Source organism: Heptranchias perlo, chromosome X, assembly GCF_035084215.1.
Source record: "Heptranchias perlo isolate sHepPer1 chromosome X, sHepPer1.hap1, whole genome shotgun sequence".
NCBI lineage: Eukaryota > Metazoa > Chordata > Chondrichthyes > Hexanchiformes > Hexanchidae > Heptranchias > Heptranchias perlo.
The window spans coordinates 21,241,887-21,260,139 of NC_090370.1; the positions used below are offsets into that span (position 1 = coordinate 21,241,887).

At 44.8% G+C, this 18,253-nt stretch overlaps 2 non-coding genes across 2 annotated transcripts; both read left to right on the plus strand.

The window, feature by feature from the left end:
- Positions 1-1,721: 1,721 nt before the first annotated feature.
- trnai-uau (transfer RNA isoleucine (anticodon UAU)) lies at positions 1,722-1,816 on the plus strand. The gene is made up of 2 exons: positions 1,722-1,759; positions 1,781-1,816. It is a non-coding gene; the product is annotated as a tRNA-Ile (tRNA).
- A 14,866-nt stretch (positions 1,817-16,682) lies between these two features.
- Positions 16,683-16,772, plus strand: trnar-ucg (transfer RNA arginine (anticodon UCG)). Its single transcript is given in 2 exon segments — positions 16,683-16,719; positions 16,737-16,772. It is a non-coding gene; the product is annotated as a tRNA-Arg (tRNA).
- Positions 16,773-18,253: the final 1,481 nt, after the last annotated feature.

The following is an 18,253-nucleotide window of genomic DNA, read 5'->3' on the forward strand; positions in this document are numbered from 1 at the left end:
GTCACTATTTTAGTCAAAAATCACCAATTGGTTTCTCGCATCGTTTCAGCGTTGCCGATGGCAGAATTGATTCATATTCTTAGCATGTTTGAGAACCAAAGGACAGAATGCAAAGGGTTTGTCGACACAACATACGGGCAGAACAGAAAATGTCTCAGGATGGTGTGTGGACTGAATCTGAATATTAATTGATCCCAATTCAGGCAATCTCATGGGGTCACAATGCAAAAAGTTTCTGTAATGGCCGGGAATCGAATCCAACTGACTTGCAAAAGAAGCGAGATTTCTCCCGCTGAAACACCAATGCCTCAACGGCAACAAAATACATATGTTCTTTGGAAACCTGTCTGAAAGAATTTACAGTCTGCCAGATCGCCTGTGATAACCGTACGCATTCTAACGTACACTCGTGCAGCAATGGTTGAATGGTTAAGCCGTCGGACTTGTAATCTAATGGGGTTTTCCTCGGGATTTTCGCATTCTCCTTGCATCGCAGCTGTTTGAGTTCAAATTAAATGATCACTTTTCCAACTCGAGGAGAGATGCTCCGCAACATGGATACTTTGAATTGAAAGTCCGATGGTCTCTTGCAAGATTTCAAAATACATGAAGGAATTGTTCCCAGCTCCATCTTTAATTCTGCTAATTCGCAAAAGTTGACATTTACTCTCTTTTTTCCTATCCTTTAATCTCTCTATCTCTCCCTGTCTCAGTCTCTTGACTCTGTATTTTCCCCTGATGGACTTTTCAGGCTTCCTTGAAAGGCCAAGGCTGATCGAACCTGCAAAACCAACAGAGAAGGGGAAAGAAAGAAAGACTGAGACGGTAGAAGAAGCAAAAGTGCATCCCAGCTGATGAATTCGAAGCTAATGTCTCCACATTTATCTCTCTTCTCCCTCACAGTGAAAAATTAGCAATTTTATTATACTTATGGTTCAGTGTAAAACCTGCGGATGCCGAGACAGATGACAATGTAGCTTCAGAGCAGTAAATTCTGCAAAGTTTAACTTGATAATACAAGTCGTTCATTCGAAACGAATGTGGGAAAGAGAGCCGAATATTGGTGACTTGAAATTGTTGGTGCTCAACTTGACATTGCTGAACATCGGAACAGAAAATGAGTTTGGAGGAACAGAAGTGGCCTGAAAGGCTGGCTGGTCGGCTGTGGGTGTTTGCGAATTGTGCACTGGTTGCACGAACCTATTTGTGGTGGCTGGTATGTCAAGGGGTATAATCCTCGCTGCGGGCGGTTTTGCTGATACTTTATGCGAGAGGTCCCGGGTTCAAATCCCAATCGAGCGGTGTTCTGGCGCCACTTTTGTTGAAAATTCACTCATTTGCTTCTCACATCGTTTCAGCGATGCAGAAGGCAGGATTGACTTAATTCCAGAGCCTGTTTCAGCTCTCGAGGACAGAATGACGAGGTTTCGTCAACGCAACACACGTGGAGAAAAGAAAATGTCTCAAGATGTTGTGCAGATTGAAGCTGAATATGAATTTATCCCAATTCACACGATTTCATGAATACCGAATGAAAATGCCCCTGCATTGGGCGGCAATCGAACCCCAGCTTCCTGTGAGGCAGGCGAGAATTCGACCAATGAAACACCAATGGCCGAACGGCAGTTTGCTGCATGTGTTCACTTGGAAACAGACTGGAAGAACAGACAGTCTCACAGGCCGCAAATGAGGCTGTTTGCTGCGCGCATTACTTATATGGGGCTCCAGTAGCGCAATCGGTTAGCGCGCGGTACTTATATAACAGTATCCGGCTTGAGCAATGCCGAGGTTGTGAGTTCGAGCCTCACCTGGAGCAGTTTTACTTTTTGCTTCTGAACATTTCCACCCGAGTTCAAGATTCAGCTGGTGTGTTCCATGAAGCATCTCCTTCTTCGTGTTCTCCTGTGGGCACTGAGGGTTCCCTGGCCGGCCGTATGACAATAGCAGGTGTGAGTTTATTTGTGAATAGGCGGGAGAGGGGCGATTGGCGTCAAAATGAAATGGCAAAGGAGGCGGCACGAGATCTTTAAATTTAATGAACCGAACACACAATTCTTCTTTTCGTGAAACAGACATTCTTCTGTTTGAAATGTCGTGTCGGAAAATTCGGAAGGTTAATGTGTTGCCCGGTGTCACTGAGTAACGGGTGGAATTATTCCGCTTTCAGTTGTTGATCCTCTGACAGGTCGGGAGACCATTTCCTGCTCCCGTGTGGGACAAGTTCAGCTTTTGAGGCACTGGGTCAAGTGTTTTTTAACAAAGGCAATTAGTGCGAACGGATGACAGGACATTTGGCACAAACAAGGAGAATTGTGAACTCACGAGTTTCCTCTCCATGTTTCTCACATCAGGTTCAACACAAGCAAGGATTCTCCTCAAAACGTTGCTGAGAATTTTGCAAAACTGACCCCATTTCGACGTCCTCAAGGGAAAATTCAGAGACCAACCATGAATCTGCATGATGAAAGCGTAAACATCGGGCGGCCTGGAAAGCTCAGTCGGTGGAACATCAGACTTTTTAGCAAAGTAGTGATCTGAGGTTCCAGGGTGCAAGTTCCTGCTCAGGCGATCAATTTTAGAACAGCTGGCAAGTTCTGCCTTTCCAGCGCAATAATAACTGTGGGAGAGTCGATCCCTGCGATGTTTTGTCAATATGTTGACCATTGTTGAGCATTCTCAGAAAAGGGCTTTGTTCTTCTCTGATCATTATTTTACCAGAAACATTTGGACAGTGGAATATCAGTTGGAAAGACCACTGATTGCCCGTTTACACCACCCGTCCCTTAGAGTCATAGAGAGTCATAGAGTCATACAGCACGGATAGAGGCCCTTCGGCCCATCGTGTCCGCGCCGGCCATCAGCCCTGTCTACTCTAATCCCATATTCCAGCATTTGGTCCGTAGCCTTGTATGTGCAGAGATTGCTTTGTGTCAAAACTGCTTCAAAGTGAGTCTCTTCCATAGTGACCTGGAAATGTTTGGATTGGTGCAGTTATCTGCAGCTTGTTAATTGGATGATGAACAGTGAGATTAGTTGGGCTGATCCGATTGCTTTGCTCGAATAAATTAGGAACAGAGGAATATTGGAACAGGAGAAGGCCATTCAGCCCCTCGTGCCTGCTCCACCATTTGATAAGATCATGGCTGATCTGTGAACTAATTCCTTATACCTGCCTTTGGCCCATATGCCTTAATATCTTTGTTTGCCAAAAAGCGATCTCTCTCAGATTTAAATTTAGCAATTGAGCGAGCATCAATTGGCTTTTGCAGAAGAGAGTTCCAAACTTTTACCACCCTTTGTGTATCGAAATGATTTCTAATCTCATTCCGCAAAGGTCTGGCTCTAATTTTTAGACTGTGCCCCTTACTCCGAGAATCCCCAACCAGCGGAAATAGTTTCTCTCCATCCACCCGATATGTTCCCCTTAATATCTTATAAACTTCGATCAGATCACCCCTTGACCTTCTAAACTCGAGAGAATACAACCCCAATTTGTGTAATCTCTCCTCGTAACTTAATCCTTGAAGTCCGGGTATCATTTTAGTAATCCTACCCTGCACACCCTCCAAGGCCAATATGTCCTTCCGAAGGTGCGGTGCCCTGAGCTGCTCACATTACTCCAGGTGCGGTCGAACCACGGCTTTGTGCAGCTGCAGAATAATTTCTGTCCGCTTGCACTCTCGTCCTCCAGATATAAAGGCCAGCATTCCATTAGCCTTCTTGATTATTTTCTGCACCTGTTCATGACACTTCAATGATCTGTGGACCTGAGCCCCGAAGTCCCTTTGGACATCCACTGTTTTTAACGTTTTACCATTTAGAAAGTAAGCTGTTCTATCCTGTTTTGATACAAAGTTGATGACCTCACATTTGCCGATATTGACTTCCATTTGCCACAGTTTTGTCCATTCATTTAATCTATCAATATCCCTTTTTAATTTTATGTTTTCATCTATACTGCTTACAATGCCACCACTCTTTGTGTCATCGGCAAACGTAGATATGAGACTTTCCATGCCTTCATTTAAGTCGTTAATAAATATTGTGAATTGTTGAAGACCGAAGACAGATCCCTGCGGGACTCCACTAGTCATATCCTGCCAATGTGAGTACCTCCCCATTATCCCTACTCTCTGTCGCCTTTCGCTCAGCCAACTGCCTAACCAAGTCCGTATTTTTCCCTCGATTCCATGGGCTTCTATCCAACCTACCAGTCTCTTATGTGGTACTTAATCAAATGCCTTCTGGAAGTCCATATAAATAACATCCATTGACACTCCCCATCTGGTACTGGGGATTTGTCACTCTTTCGTGCTATTATTATTTTCTTCATTTCTGTTATTTTACTTATATTAATTTTATTGATTCCCTGTCCCCGATTCAATATTAGTTTTCTTGGGATTTCCAGGATGCTATCCTCTTTTTCGACTGTAAATACTGACGCAAAGTAATTAATCAACACGTCCGCATTTTCCCATTGTCAATGATCTTATCCTCACTTTCAGTTTTGAAGGGGCCAACACTGCTCCTGACCACCGTCTTTTTCCGACTATAACGATAAAAGTTCTTCGTATTGGTTTTGATATCCCTTGCAAGTTTCTTTTCATACTCTCTTTTTGTAGCTCTTACTATCTGTTTTGTGACCATTTGTTGATCCATGTATCTTTCCCATTCGCCAGGATCTGTGCCATTTTTTGCTTTTTTGTGTGCCCTTTCCTTATGTCTTATACTGTCCCTTACCTCTTCAGTTGTCCATGGCTGGTTTGTTTTGGCAAGTAGAGTTGTTGCCCCTCAGGGGTATAAACTGATTCTGTATCACGTTAAATGCTGCTTCAAACATTTCCAACTGATCATCAGTCGTTTTACACATTAATAGATTTGCCCAGTTTACTGTGGACAGTCTCTGTCTCATCACATTGAAGTCGGCCTTACCCAAGTCCAGAATCTTCGCAGCTGATTCACTTTTTTTCCCTTTCAAATATTACAGTGAACTCGATCATGTTATGGTCGCTTTTGGATAGATGTTCACGCACAGTCAAGCTTTTAACTAAATCTGGTTCATTTCTCATTGCAAAATCGAGAATGGGTTGCCCCCTTGTTGCCTCTTGGACATGCTGCTTTCGAAAACTATCCCGGACGCACTCATTAAATTCACTAGCTTTCTGGTGCAGTAATTTTTCATCGGCCGCGTGGCCTAATGGATAATGCCTCTCACTTCGCTATTATTCGAGTTGTTATCAGGACATTGCAGGTTCGAGTCCTGCCGCGGTTGTTTTACTCGCTGGGTGAAAATTTGTCCGACGTGCACCGCAACTGTTTTGCACCCGACCGTTTCGAACAGTCTGATGGAACCGAAATCCCTAAATTACTTTCCTTTCAGAAATTGACTCCACATTTTCAACATTGTCGATCTGGGGACACGGGCAGGACATCGTGTAAAAGTGACATTATTTCTACTGTTTGGATTCAGAAATGGTCGGCGAATCCATTGTGCTCTGTCCGGACAGGTTCGAATCCCATCCGTGTCGTTATTGTATTGAACTTTTGTTCCGGCCCCACGTAAGTTTTGGACAATGAAAATGGGCTTGAAAGCTATTAATACCAATCCGACACCGGTGTTTTAAATCTGTATCGCTGGATTGTTCATATTTTGTTGAAATGGAGATGGAAAACTTGTCTTACCAAGTCAGGCTTTCCAAAATGTAAATGCTCTGAAGCAAAATTGCCGTTTGTGTGAGAATAGATACACCAGGTAGACTAAAGCTAATACACATTTCCTAATGTAAAACACACACACATTAAACTATTGTGCAGTATTTGTAGGAGGTCACCCACAGGAGCAGGTCAGGGCCTGGTGTATCACAGACATTACTCACCAACATTTTGTGGGAAGAGATGAGAAATGTAATAGGACAAGACCAGATAGTCTGGAGAAAGTAAGAGTGTGGGAGTACAGCAGGATAAATAGAGCCAGATATAAGATGTGCTGACAGGGGATAAGGAAGAGAAGATCATGACTGATACCCATTGTTCGCCATTCAGAGAACGATGAACAAAAGATAGATGTTTTTGCGCAGACATGTTGAGGGAGAAGGCGCAACAAAGTGGCTTGGCAAATGTATCAATACTATAACATTAGGAAACAACTCAAAACATGTGGGCGCCGTGGCTCAGTGGTTAAAACACCTGTCTTGTAAACATGACCATTCTATGGGGTCAAATCCCAACAATGTCATTCCCTAATGTCAAATTCCAGCGGTGCCTCCGGCAAAGTGCTCCTTATTAACATCTGGGTACTTGTGCCAAACCTTAGGCGGAATCCTCCGATAGATGAGTCGAACAACAGCCGACCTCAACGATCACTGGGTAGTTCCTAGCCCACGGGCAGAACAGATGAACCAGCGATGGCGATATAGTAATATACAGGTAGAAGAGAGTGGCTGTGGGAGTGCTCAACTTTGACTCTGGACCCAATGAGGGAAGGGGGACGAAATAAAGCTATGTTCGGAAATTAGAGGGCTGGGGGCGTCAGAGGAGACGGGGGAAGTCTGTGTCGGGGGGAGGATGGACCGAGAGTCTGTGTTGGAGGGGAACGTCTGTGTCTGAGGTGAGTAGTTTACTGAGGGAAAAGGATCAATATCCTTAGAAATGGAGAGAGGGGTCACAAAGAGACAGTGTGAGTAAGAAGGATTTACATCAGAGGAGATCCAGTTGGGAGGTGGATGAGCAACAGTAACACAGGGCTCTTGCGGAGAATGGTTTCGTGGGGCACTTTGGTTTCTGTGGCCGGCCGTATTGCAATAGAAGGTGTGTGTTGAGTTGTTAACAGATTTCAAAATATATGAAGGAATTGTTCCCAGCTCCATCTGAAATTCTGCTGATACGCAAAAGTCGAAATTTACGCTCATTTTCCTGTACATTAATCTTTCTATCTCTCCCTGTCTCAGTCTCTTGACTCTTTGTATTTTCCCCTGATGGACTTTTCAGGCTTCCTGGAGCGGCCAAGGCTGATCGAACCTGCAAAACCAACAGAGAAGGGTAAAGAAAAAAAGACTGAGACGGTGGGAAAAGCAAAAGTACATCCCAGATGATGAATTCGCAGCTAATGTCTCCACATTTATCTCTCTTCTCCTTCACAGTGAAAAATTAGCAATTTTATTCGACTCATGTTTCAGTGTATAACTGCGGATGCCGAGACAGATGACAATGTAGCTTTAGAGCAGTAAATTCTGCAAAGTTTTACCTGATAGTACAAGTCGTTCATTCAAAACGAATGTGGTAAAGAGAGCCTAATATTGGTGACTTGAAATAGTTCGTGCTCAACTTGACACTGCTGAACATCGGAATAGAAAACGAGATTGGATGAACGGAAGTGGCCTGAAAGGCTGGCTGGTCGGCTGTGGGTGGTTGCGAATTGTATACTGGTTGCACGGCCCTGTTCGTGGCGGCTGGTATGTGGAGGGGTACAATCCTCTCTGCGGGCGGTTTTGCTGAACATTTATGCGACGGTTCCCGGGTTCAAATCCCAATAGAGCTCTGTTCTGGCGCCACTTTTGGTGAAAATTCACTCATTTGCTTCTCACATCGTTTCAGCGATGCAGAAGGCAGGATTGATTTAATTCCAGAGCATGGTGCAGCTCGCGAGTGCAGAATAACGAGTTTTCGTCAACGCAACACACGTGGAGAAAAGAAAATGTTCAGATTGAAGCTGAATATGAATTTATCCCTATTCACGCGATGTCATGAATACCGAATGAAAATGCTCCTGCATTGGGCGGTAATCGAACCCCAGCTTCCTGTGAGGCAGGCGAAAATTCGACCAATGAAACACCAATGGCCGAATGGCAGTTTGTTGCATGTGTTCACTTGGAAACAGACTGGAAGAACAGAGAGTCTCACAGGCCGCAAATGAGGCTGTTTGTTGCGAACATGGTGACTACGCGGCTCCAGTAGCGCAATTGGTTAGCGCGTGGGACTGGTATAAACAGTATTGAGTTCGAGCACTGCTGAGGTTGTGAGTGCGAGCTTCACCTGGAGCAATTTTACTTTTTGCTTCTGAACATTTCCACCCGAGTTCAAGATTCAGCTGGTGTGTTCCATTTAGCATCTCCTTCTTCGTGTTCTCCTGTTGGCACTGAGGGTTCTCTGGCCGGATTACAATCGCAGGTGTGAGTTTATTTGTGAATGGGCGATTGGCGACAGAATGAAACGGCAAAGGAGGCGGCACGAGATCTTTAAATTTAATGAACCGAACACAATTATTCCTTTCGTGAAACAGACATTCTTCTGTTTGAAGTGTCGTTTCGGAAAATTCGGAAGGTTAATGTGTTGCCGGTGTCACTGAGTAACGGGTGGAATTATTCCGCTTTCAGTTGTTGATCCTGTGACAGGTCGGGAGACCTTTTCCTGCTCCTGTGTGGGACAAGTTCTGCCTTTCCAGCGGAATAATAACTGTGGGAGAGTCGATCCCTGCGATGTTTTGTCAACATGTTGACCATTGTTGAGCATTCTCAGAAAAGGGCTTTGTTCTTCTCTGATCACTATTTTTACCAGAAACATTTGGAGAGTAGAATATCAGTTGGAAAGACCACTGATTGCCCGTTTACACCACCCGTCCCTTGTCTGTACAGAGATTGCTTTGTGTCGAAACTGCTTCAAAGTGAGTCTCTTCCACAGTTACCTGGAAATGTTTGGATTGGTGCAGTTATCTGCAGCTTGTTAATTGGATGGTTTACACTGAGTTTAGTTGGGCTGATCTGATTTCTTAAATTCGGAACATAGGAATATAGGAACAGGAGTAGGGCCTGCTCCGCCATTTGATAAGATCATGGCTGACCTGTGATCTAACTCCATATACCTGCCTTTGGCCCATATGCCTTCATACCTTTGGTTGCCAAAAAGCTCTCTCTTTCAGATTTAAATTTATCAATTGAGCGAGCATCAATTGACTTTTGCAGAAGAGAGTTCCAAACTTCTACCACCCTTTGTGTGTAGAAATGACGTCTAATCTCATTCCTCAAAGGTCTGGCTCTAATTTTTAGACTGTGCCCCCTACTCCTAAAATCCCCAATCAGCGGAAATAGTTTCTCTCTATCCACCCTATCTGTTCCCCTTATTATCTTTTAAACTTCGATCAGATCACGCCTGAACGTTCTAAACTCGAGAGAATACAACCCCAATTTGTGTAATCTCTCCTCGTGACTTAATCCTTGAAGTCCGGGCATCATTCCAGTAAACCTACGCTGCACTCCCTCCAAGGCCAATATGTCCTTCCGAAGGTGCGCTGCCCAGAACTGCTCACAATACTCCAGGTGCGGTCCAACCACGGTTTTGTATAGCTGCAGCATAACTCCTGTCCCCTTGTACTCTAGTCCTCTAGATATAAAGGCCAGCATTCCATTAGCCTTCTTGATTATTTTCTGTACCTGTTCATGAAACTTCAATGATCTATGTACCTGAACCCCTATACCCCTTTGGACATCCACTGTTTCTAACGTTTTACCATTTAGAAAGTACCCTGTTCTTTTCTAATTTTGATCCAAAGTGGATGACCTCACATTTGCCAAAATTGAATTCTATTTGCCCCAGCTTTGTCCATTCATCTAATCTATCAATATCCCTTTGTAATGTTATGTTTTCATCTAAACTGCTTACAATGCCACCAATCTTTGTGTCATCGGCAAACTGAGATATGAGACTTTCCATGGCTTCATCTAAGTCATTAATAAATATTGTGAATAATGGAAGCCCCAAGACAGATCCCTGCGGGACTCCACAAGTCACATCCTGCCAATGTGAGTACCTCCCCATTATCCCTACTCTCTGTCGCCTTTCGCTCAGCCAACTTCCGAACCAAGTCCGTATTTTTCCCTCGATTCCATGGGCTTCTATCTAAGCTAACAGTCTCTTATGTGGGACTTTATCAAATGCCTTCTGGAAGTCCATATAAATATCATCCATTGACATTCCCCTGTCCACTACTTAAGTCACCTCTTCAAAAAATGCAATCAGCTTTGTCAGACACGACCGACATTTCACAAATCCATGCTGGCTCTCTGATTAACTGAAAATTCTCGAGGTGTTCAGTCACTCTATCCTTAAGTATAGAATCCAACATTATTCCCTGGTTTCCCTCTCTCTCCTTTCTTAAAAAGCGCAGTGACATGTGCAATTTTCCAATCGAGAGGGATAGTTCCTGAATCTCGAGAACTTTGAAAGATTATAGTTCGGGCATCTGCAATGTGCTCACCTCCTTCCTTTAAAACCCTGGGATGGAAACCATCTGGTCCTGGGGATTTGTCACTCTTTAGTGTTGTTATTTTCTTCATTACTGTTATTTTACTTATCTTAATTTCATTGAGTCCCTGTCCCCGATTCAATATTAGTTTTCTTGCGATTTCCAGGAAGCTATCCTCTTTTTCTCCTGCAAATACTGACGCAAAGTAATTATTCAACACGTCCACATTTTTCCATTGTCAATTATCATATCCCCACTTTCAGTTTTTAAGGGGCCAACACTGCTCCTGACCATCCTCTTTTACCTAATATAACTATAAAAGTTTTTCGTATTGGTTTTGTTATCCATTGCGAGTTTCTTTTCATACTCTCTTTTTGTAGCTCTTACTATCTGTTCTGTGACCGTTTGTTGATCTTTGTATCTTTCCCATTCGCCAGGATCTGTGCCATTTTTTGCCTTTTTGTATGCCCTTTCATAATGTCTTATACTGTCCCTTACCTCTTCAGTTGTCCATGGCTGGTTTGTTTTGGCAAGTAGAGTTGATGCACCTCAGGGGTATAAACTGATTCTGTATCACGTTCAATGTTTCTTTAAACATTTCCCACTGATGATCAGTTGTTTTACCCATTAACAGATTTGCTCAGTTTACTGTGGACAGTCTCTGTCTCATCACATTGAAGTCGGCCTGACCCAAGTCTAGAATCTTAGCAGCTGATTCACTTTTTTCCCTTTCAAATATTACCTTGAACTCGTTCATGTTATGAACGCTTTTGGATAGATGTTCACGCACAGTCAAGCTGTTAACTAAATCTGGTTCATTCCTCATTCGAAAATCTAGAATGGCTTGCCCCCTTGTTGCCTGTAGGACATACTGCTGCAGAAAACTATCCCGGACACACTCAATAAATTCACTACCTTTCTGACAATTGCTGGTGTGATTTTCCCAATCTATGTGATGGTTAAAATCCACCATGGAAACCACTATGCCTTTGTTAAACGCTTGTCTAATCTCTGCATTTATATAATCTAGCACTTCAGAGCTGCTGCCAGGGGTCCTATACACAACTCCCACTATAGTCTTGGATCCTTGCCTATTTCTCAATTAAACCCATAAGGTCTCTTTTGCCTGTCTACCCCTCGTTATACCCTCCTTGATCATTGAAGTGATTTCATCTCTAATCACTATGGCTTACTCCACCACCTCCTCCATTTTCCCTATCTCTCATGTAGACCTTATAACCTGGTATATTTAGTTCCCAATCCTGACCATCCTGCAGCCATGTCTCAGTAATCGCTATCTTTTCATGCCCTCCAATTTGAATTTGTGCCTGTAGTTCATTTAATTAATTCCTCATACTCCGTGGGCCCACACCCTCGCCTGACCTTCAGCTTTGATGCTTGGTTAATCGCTTTAAACCTTCTAGTTTTCACCTTATCTGTCGTATCTAAAGTACGTTTTCTTTCTGCTGCTCCACGCTTTTCCCTTCCACTTGTTCTTGAACAAGTATTTGTACTATTTTTAATGTAAATTTCCCCTGGGTCCTCCCGTCTCTTACTTCTGTCAACTTTACTCTCTTCTGACTCCCCGCTCAGGTTCCCATCCTCCTGCCACTCCAGTTTAAACCCTCGCCAACAGCAGTAGCAACTCCCGCTGCGAGGCTATTCGTCCCGGATCTGTTGAGGTGCAACCCGTCCGGCTTGTACAGTTCCCACCTTCCCCAGAATCGGTCCCAATTCCTCAGGAATCTAAATCCCTCTCTCCGGCACCAACCCTCCAAACACGCATTCACCTGATCTATTCTCCTATTCCTATACTCACTAACACGTGGCACTGGGGGTAATCCTGAGATTACTACCCTTGAGGTCCTGCTTTTTAACTCATTTCCTAACTCCTTATATTCTGCTTGCAGGACCTCATCCCTCTTTTTCACTATGTCGTTGGTACCGATATGGAGCACGACCTCTGGCTGTTCACCCTCCCCCTTCAGAATGTCCTGCAGCCGCTCAGTGACATCCATGACCCTGGCACCAGAGAGGTAACAGACCATCCTGGAATCACGTTTGCGGCCGCAGAAACGCCTGTCTGCTCCCCGAACTATAGAATCCCCGATCACTATTGGTCTCGTGACCTTTCTCCTCCCCCCACTTTACAGCTGAGCCTCCCATGATGCTTTGGACTTGGCTCTGTCTGCACTCCCCAGAGGAACCCTTTCCCTCACCATTACCCAGAACTGAATACTGGTTGGAGATTGAGATGCCCTCAGGGGAATTCTGCACTAACCCGGAGCTCGAGCTCCACCAGCTGACGACACTTCCTGCACATGTGCTTGTCCAGGACACGGGAAGAGTCCTGGAGTTCCCACATGGCACAGGTCGTGCATTCGACAGGTTTGAGCTGCCCTGCCATGCCTTAATTTATTAGATTAACGTCAACAAAGGAAAAACCTTAAATACGGCTTTTTTTGGTTATATTACTCGAGTTAAGTAGTTTAAGCTTTAATTTTAATGAGCTTCCAGTAGTTTTACATTTCAAGCTTTTAATTCAACTTTACCCAATTTCCAAACTCAGAGAAAAAAATCGAAGACTCACCGGCCAATCACCAGTGACGTCACTCCTTGTTTTTTTTCACCGATTGCCTCTGTGCCGCTCGGAGTGCGGGTCGGCCTTCGAGCCTGGGCCTTGAGCAGTCTCCGAGTCCTGCGCTCTCTCCCAGGTCCGCTCCCGCCTGCAGCTCCGCTCTTTTTCATCCCACCCACTCCTTGCAGACACTTCCAGCATCATCGACGTGGGCGGTGGAATGCAGAGACATTCAGCGCTACAAATCAATCCGTGCTGCCTCTTAACGAAACTCGTGAACAATGTGAACCATTTCAGCCTCTCAGATGGCGATGTTTCCAATTTCATCTTGTGCAGCCAGAACCCCTGGTGATTTTACAGTCACTGAAGTTCGCTTCATTTTCCCCAAAGTTTGGTCTGAGAGAGAACAACGAAAAATAAAGGAAAAGTGAGCGTTTCCTCATTGGTGGCGAAGCAAAATCGCTGCTTTCATTCCTTCCACCGCTGGTCTTCCTGCGGACGATGAACCTTCTGCACTCCGCTATTTTTATCTAAACAACCTGGGATTGGAAACCATTTGAATGTGAAAGTGTGAGCAACAAACTGGATCAAGCGGATAGGTGGGGCTGGATATTGCAAAACAAACAGCGAAGCCACGAGGAGCAGGTCAGCTGTAACATCAGAACACAAGAAATAGGAGCAGGAGTCGGCCTCACGGCCCCTCGAGCCTGCTCCGCCATTCAATAAGATCATGGCTGATCTTCGACCTCGACTCTATTTTCCCGCCCGATCCCCATATTCTTTACACGACATTTCAAACAGAAGAATGTCTGTTTCACGAAAAGAAGAATTGTGTGTTCGGTTCTTCAGATTTAAAGATCTCGTGCCGCCTCTTTTGCCATTTCATGCTGTCGCAAATCGCCTCTCTCTCCGGCCGATTGACAACTAAACTCACACCTGCTATTTCAATATGGCCGGCCAGAGGACCCAAAGTGCCCACATGAGAACAGTAAGAAGGAGAAGCTCAATGGAACAGACCAGCTGTACCTTGAACTCCGGTGGAAATGTTCAGAAGCAAAAGATCGAACTCAACACTTCGGCATTCCTCGAGCCTGATAATATTATATAATACCACGTGCTGACCGATTGCGTTGCTAAGGCCGCGTGGTATTAATACTCTCATTAAACACCCTCATTTTCGGCCTGGAAGGTTGTATGTTCTTTCAGACAGGTTTCCAAGTGGATACATGCAGCCAATTGCCGTTCGGCTATTGGTGTTTTCGTGGTCGAATTCTTGCCTGCCACACGGGAAGCGGGCATTCGATTACCACCCAATGCAGCAGCATTTTCTGCATTCATGACATCGCGTGAATTGGGATAAATTCATATTTAGCTTCAATCTGCAAAACATCTTCAGACTTTTTCTTTTCTCCAGGTGTGTTGCGTTCACTTCACCTCGGCTTCTATACGCAAAGGGTGGGAGACGTTTGAAACGCACTTCTGCAGATGGTAGTTGATGGCAGCTCACTTGTGAATGTTAAATCTGAGATTGATAGATTTCTGTGAACCAAGGGTAATAAGGGATATTGGGCTAAGCCGGGTATATGGAGTTAGGTCACAGGTCCATATCTAAATGCCACTGCCACTTGCTGCCTCCTGATATGCGCCACCTTCACCTGCAAGAAAGCGGGACGTGTGTCTGGGTGATGGGCCTGTCATTGTTGAATAGCTGCCAGCGTGTGTCACCTATGAGTTGTGGGTGGGCGGCTTGCAACAGTGGTAATGTGTAAGAGTGAGAGGAAGCCTCTGGTTACAAGAGTTGAGTACTGATGGAAAGAGTTTGTTGGTATTTGGGGGATGGGGGGTGTATTGCATGGTGCAGTTGGTCGGAGATGAAACTTGAGAATTGCCCTCACTCAGCTTGACCACTCATGTCAAAGCATTGAACTTCTTCCTGCACTGCATCCATGTTCATGATGTTGTGCGCCTGGCATTGAATTCGTCCCCCGCTGCCTCCAACTGCCTTTTGGATATCTGTCTGGAGGGCCTCTTGCCCTCACCCACCCCTGCGGATACATCATGCTCCTCCTTCTGTTCAACTCCTGCACCACCGACTCTGAGCATCAGCAGAGAACCTTGGTGCATGCACCCTCCAGGACTGGTACCAACTCAGATCGGCAGATTGGTGAGGTCTGGCGTGCAGATCGGAGGATGTGGGATTTGGTGGTGTATAACTTTTATTCAATGTTTGAACATAACTCATCAGTGTGCAAACATAGGGATGTACCTGCATCTATGTTTTACGTGTACAACGTCTAATCTCTGTTCAGACTCCGTTTAGACAGTGGACTGTTATTTTAAGCAAATAACAGGTCCCAGCTGCCTTCAAGCGATTTCGAAGAAACATCCTCCCTTTAAGAGATTGAGCTCCCCCGGGCGGTGGAAAGTGTGAATTGCAAAGATCCCACGTGCAAGGCCCGGAATGGACCACTGAATGCAGGTGAGTCATCGGGCCAGCCGGATCTTGCGTCCTGCGTGCCCAAGGGTCATTGGGCGCGGAGTAACAGCGCATCACGCGACCTGCGCCCAAAAACGGCACTGATCCAATTCCCCCCCCCCCCCCCCCAACGTTTCCTGTGTGTGCCAGTCGACAGGATTCGGATATGGTACCTGACACATGGGGCCACAGGAAGAACGAGTCCACTTAGATTGCCCTCTTCACAACTCGGACGTCCCAATGCGCTTTACAGAAAACAAACCACTCGTTGAAGTGTAGTCACTGCTGACATGTAGGAAACGAGGCAGCCAATTTGCACACAGCAAGATCCCAAACACAGCGATGTGACAATGACCAGATAATGTGTTATAGTGATGTTGCTGGAGGGATAAATATTGAACAGGGTAGCAGGGAGAACTAATTACCCTATCAGTTCGAGTTTGGACCTTTGTAATGTTTTTCTTTCCTTATTTTTATCTTCATCAGATTCCAACTGATCAGAAAACTGACAACTGAACTCTCAATGAATTTTCGATAAATCTGTCACTCAAAATAAACAATGTTAGAAATAAAGAAATAAACCGGATTGAGACGGTTCACTTCAATTCAGTGAAACGTCTAATTCCGGTTAAACCGGCGCGGCGGAGTCACAGCAGCTCATCGCTGATCTGCACCTCAACTCTATTTAGCGAAACAGAAACTGGAAAATTCATGTTTCGAGACGAGTTCACTAATTTCCTGAAAAATGAATATCACTAAACCAGCAAAATATTCCCTGCCCTGATTAAAGACACAGTCGAACATATCGCAAGAAACCCGCGAATTTATTATTACACGGATAGAATACCGTGCTCAATATTAACATTAACACTGAGCGCTTTACCCCGTGGTGCGGGACCCCGTCCGCGTTTCTATTTACCAAAAAAAAAGAAAACCAGAAAATAATAATCTCACCCGGCGGAATTGGGGATTGTTCGTATTTTACAGGAAAGGATGAGGCCACTGGGCCCCTCAGGCTTGGATAGTAAATTCTGTTCACATTCTCCGCTCGGTGTTGTTCTCCGTGCACATTTTCAGTTTCCCGATTTGACTTTGTTTTATTTCCCGTCTCTTCATTTTGCAGACTGAGTGCGAAAGCGATTGCTTTCAAGGCAAAACGTTTTGATCAAAGATTTGAACATTGTTTATTCTGATTGACGGTTTCTCGGAGACCCGGCGGGAGTTCAGTTGTCAGTTTCCGGATCAGTCGGAAACAGTGGAGCCAACTTGCTGCAAGAGAGAAAACAATAAATGAACAACGTCAACAAAGCGAAAGGAAGAGAAAGAGACAAGCAGTGTATGAACCATCTCTGCCCAGCGTTTAGGATCATTTGGTGAATCCATTCGTCATCGGCCGCGTGGCCTAATGGATAAGGCGTCTGACTTCGGTATTAACTCGAGTTGTTATCAGAAGATTGCAGGTTCGAGTCCTGCCGCGGTCGTTTTACTCGCTGGGTGAAAATTTGTCCGACGTGCGCCCGAAATGTTTTGCACCCGACCGTTTCGAACAGTCGGATGGAACAGAAATCCCTAAATTACTTTGCTTTCAGGAATTGACTCCACATTTTCAAAATTGTAGATCTGGGTGCACGGGCAGGACATAGTGTCAAAGTGACTTTATTTCTACTGTTTGGATTCAGAAATGTTCGGCGAATCCATTGTGCTCTGTCGGTATGGGTCCGAATCCCATCCGTGTCGTTATTGTATTGAACTTTTGTTATGGCCCTCCATAAGTTTTGTGCAATCAAAATGGGCTTGAAAGCTATTAATACCAATCCGACACCGGTGTTTTAAGTCTGTATCCCTGGATTGTTTATATTTTGTTGAAATGGAGAGGGACAACTTGTCTTATAAACCATGATGTGGAGATGCCGGTGATGGACTGGGGTGGACAAATGTAAGGAATCTTACAACACCAGGTTATAGTCCAACAGTTCTATTTGAAAATAAAACTGTTGGACTATAACCTGGTGTTGTAAGATTCCTTACACTTGTCTTATCAAGTAAGACTTTCTAAAATTTAAATGCTCTGAAGTTGCATTGCCGTTTGTGTGAGAATAGATGCACCAAGTAGACTAGCGCTAATACACATTTCCAAATACAAAACACACACACATTAAACTATTGTGCAGTATTTGTCGGAGGTCACCCACAGGAGTGTCTCACAGGCATTACTCACCAACATTTTGTGGGAAGAGATGAGAAATGCAATAGGATAAGACCAGATAGTCTGGAGAGTGTGTGGGAATACAACAGGATGAATAGAGCGAGATATAAGATGTACTGACAGGGGATAAGGAAGAGAAGGTCATGACTGATACCCATGGTTTCCCTTGCAGAGACCGACGAACAAAAGATAGATGTTATTGCGCAGACGTATTGAGGGAGAAGGCGCAACAAAGTGGCTTGGCAAATGTATCAATACCATAACGTTCGGAAATAATTAAATTTATGTGGGTGCCGTGGCTTCGTGGTTAAAACACCTGTCTAATCAACCGAAGTATTTCTGAGTTCAAATCACAGCTGGTGCATTTCGCTCATGTTAAATCCCAGCGGTTCCTTTCGCAAAGTCCTCCTCACCAACATCTCGGGACTTGTGCCAAAAATTGGTCAGAGTTGTCCGACAGACAAGTCAAGTAACAGCCTGACACAGCCATGTTCATCGAATCAGAGCTTTCAGCCAAAGTCCCCGACTCTTCCATCACCATCCCTGGGGAGCTCCTGTCCCTCCGGCTGCACAGACCAACCAGCGATGGCAGCACAGTCATAAATATCTCGAAGCGAGTGTCCCTGGGAGTCCTCAACATTAACTCAGGACCACATCATGGCGTCAGGTCAAACATGGGGAAGGGAGAGAAAGACAGCCAATGGGAGGCGGGGGGAGAGAGAGAGAGAGAGAGACAGACAATCTGTGTGTGTGTGA